The sequence below is a fragment of the Brachionichthys hirsutus genome, unplaced genomic scaffold (assembly GCF_040956055.1).
Source record: "Brachionichthys hirsutus isolate HB-005 unplaced genomic scaffold, CSIRO-AGI_Bhir_v1 contig_1342, whole genome shotgun sequence".
NCBI classification, from domain to species: domain Eukaryota; kingdom Metazoa; phylum Chordata; class Actinopteri; order Lophiiformes; family Brachionichthyidae; genus Brachionichthys; species Brachionichthys hirsutus.
In genome coordinates this window covers 18265-21511 of record NW_027180987.1, presented here as the reverse complement: position 1 = coordinate 21511, position 3247 = coordinate 18265, and positions in this window count along the sequence as shown.

Sequence of the window (3247 nt, the reverse complement as noted above, 5' to 3'; positions counted from 1 at the left end):
TCTTCACGGGCCCTTCCCTCTCTCCCTGCAGCAGTAATTACGGGGTTTGGATAGATTACCTCTCTGGGATACCTTTTCATCCAAACTTCCCCTCCTCAAATCTTCCTAAATGCCAGTGTAGCCTCTTTCTGCCTCCCTTTGATCACGGCGAACGCAATTCTCGCATATTCTCAACACAAAGCCGTCTGAACGACTCACCTTTGTAGTTTGGGTGAACGCGCGGCGCGTACACGCCAAATTTAATCAGGATGGGAACGCTGAAGCCGAGGCGCACCCACTCCACCACGTGCAGGGGGAAGAGGTTCAGGGTGGCGCCTTCTTTGGGCGAAGGAGTGAGGCTGCAGCTCAGTTCTGCAGAACCCCCCTCTCGGGCATGAACCAGCGACGCCTCGCCTCGAGACACACCTGCAGAGACAAGCGCATGTCAGAGACATCTGGTCATAGGCCTTAAAACACAGGGGGGGGGGAATCAGGGGCTTTAAAAGAGAGTTACAGAGGACGCATTACTCTCTACGGAGTAATCCCCCCCCCCACCCCCGCCCCAAGTTTTCCCTGTTAACATCCGTGCAGTCAGAGGGCATGTAAAACAATCATGTACCACTTGGTGGGAAGATCGTGTTGCTGCAAAGCCTGCAAACACGACGCAATCCCATTAGTGACACCTGGAGCCGTCTTGTGTGTGTGTGTGTGTGTGTGAGTGTGTGTGTGTGTGAGGGCGCTACTGGCTGCCAGCGTTTGCTCCATCTGGGTGATTACTTTAATCTCAATGCGAGGGGTGGTGGCGGCGCGACTCTGATGCGGGGCAGGAGCCTCTGTGGTCGCTCCAGTCGACCTCTCGCCACCCCCCTGGGGTTCACACATGGTCTGTGGACCAGCACAATCAATCTACCCCCCCCCCCCCCTTAGAAGCGCAAGCAAGCACAGAGCAGCGTGCCTCGGTTGGGGGTAGCATAAATCCCAGCTTGATCTAAATCCACACCCACAGATATGATTTAAGTTGGATTTTGGCCTCATTCTCTGTCGTGTCCCCCTCTACACACACACACACACACACACACACACACACACACACACTGACCCCACCCCCCCTCTACTTTCTCTAGTGTAAGGCATCGGGAGCCGTGCCAGATTCATCAAGGTCTCACTGTCGGCAGCTAAACGACAACATATGCCTCGCGCGTCACGACGACCAGCGACACCCGGCAGGTCTTGTTGACGCAGTAAACAACGGAAAAGGAGGGAAAACAAAGAGACCAATCAGGTTTATGTCTGACTTTGTTCCTTCACGTTCCTAAATTCACCTGCGCCGTGCATCATGTCGCCGCTACATAAACGTGTTTGTCTTCCTGTCGCATCAGAACTGAGACGTCTTTATTCCTCCTGTCCCGGATGAAGTTCTGGGAGCAGCTTCAAGGAACGATTTGAGGGGACCCCCCCCCCCCCCAAATAAAAGAGAAATGACTTATGAAGATGAATTGTAAATGCACTTTGGCATTAGCACACTCACCGAGCAGACAGATGGCTACAGCAGCGGTGACAGCCTGAAGCCACCGGCTCTCCGGTCCCATGGCCGTCCGTCACGCTCCGTCACACATCCCCCGACCTGAAAGAGAACGCTTCCCATTTACTGCTCCACCCAACGCCAACGTGCCATTCACAGATTCTCTGCATGCCCCCCCCCCCAGACTAGTGGAATCACCTCCTAATCCAACAAGCACACCACATTCCAGATGCGTCTCTGGTAATTAGTGACTGTATTCTGTGCCGCGGCAAACAAGCTATTCCAACAAGTGCAACAAATAGACAGCAGAGGTAGACTGTTAGTGTGTCTGTGGATGCTACTATCAGCGTGCTCCATGAACAGATTGAACCTGATTGGTCTAAACGGGCCAATAGGAGCCGGGCAGGTGCAACACTAAAAGGTGCGTCTCCTCGACTCCTTAAGAAAACAACAACAACTAACAATTCTCATTTAAACTGAAGGTGCACTCACACCGCACCACAACGTGCTGCTGCCCTCCACGCCTGGGGGGGGGGGGTGCACCAACGGCACAGGTGAAGCTCAGAGGAACGGATTACTCCTACTGAGCGAGCGCGATCCACTCGGCGGGGTGTCGGAATAAACACGACCGTTTTTACGTGTCGCCTCCAGCCGTCACGAAATGGTGGACGAGATCACGCATGAGTGCATCGTCTCGACCAGCAGCGGAACGCCCGAAGAGACCCGACCATACGAACACCTACAGCGCTACCTGCAGCCGCGGGCAAGGGTTAAAGGTCAGATCGTCCCGCTGATCTCCTAAGGAGCGTCTCTGAGGGGACGGTGGTCGACGAGTATCACAATGACATCACAGGATATATAACATCACCCCCCCCACCCATCAGTTAGTCCAGTAAACGGCGGTCAGGTCAGTAGCGCGTGTGGACGCCACTGACCGGATTGCAGTGACACAAATAGCTTTGGATCTGGCCGTGACGTAGCCTCCTGGACTGTTTGTCCGTCACACGCAGAGTAATCCCGTCCTCCTGCTCGGTGTAATCAAATCAGAGATCAAACTCACACAAGGACACGGTGTCATGTAGCAGCGCGGCGATCAATCACCGGAAAATCAAATCACCAAACACACACTGCAAACCATCACAGACGGGTTGGACCGCAGCGATCGACTGGGATGCAAACCATCAACCTACTGGTTGGACCGCAGCGATCGACTGGGCTGCAAACCATCAACCTACTGGTTGGACCGCAGCGATCGACTGGGCTGCAAACCATCAACCTACTGGTTGGACCGCAGCGATCGACTGGGATGCAAACCATCAACCTACTGGTTGGACCGCAGCGATCGACTGGGATGCAAACCATCAACCTACTGGTTGGACCGCAGCGATCGACTGGGCTGCAAACCATCAACCTACTGGTTGGACCGCAGCGATCGACTGGGCTGCAAACCATCAACCTACTGGTTGGACCGCAGCGATCGACTGGGCTGCAAACCATCAACCTACTGGTTGGACCGCAGCGATCGACTGGGATGCAAACCATCAACCTACTGGTTGGACCGCAGCGATCGACTGGGCTGCAAACCGTCAACCTACTGGTTGGACCGCAGCGATCGACTGGGCTGCAAACCATCAACCTACTGGTTGGACCGCAGCGATCGACTGGGCTGCAAACCGTCAACCTACTGGTTGGACCGCAGCGATCGACTGGGATGCAAACCATCAACCTACTGGTTGGACCGCAGCA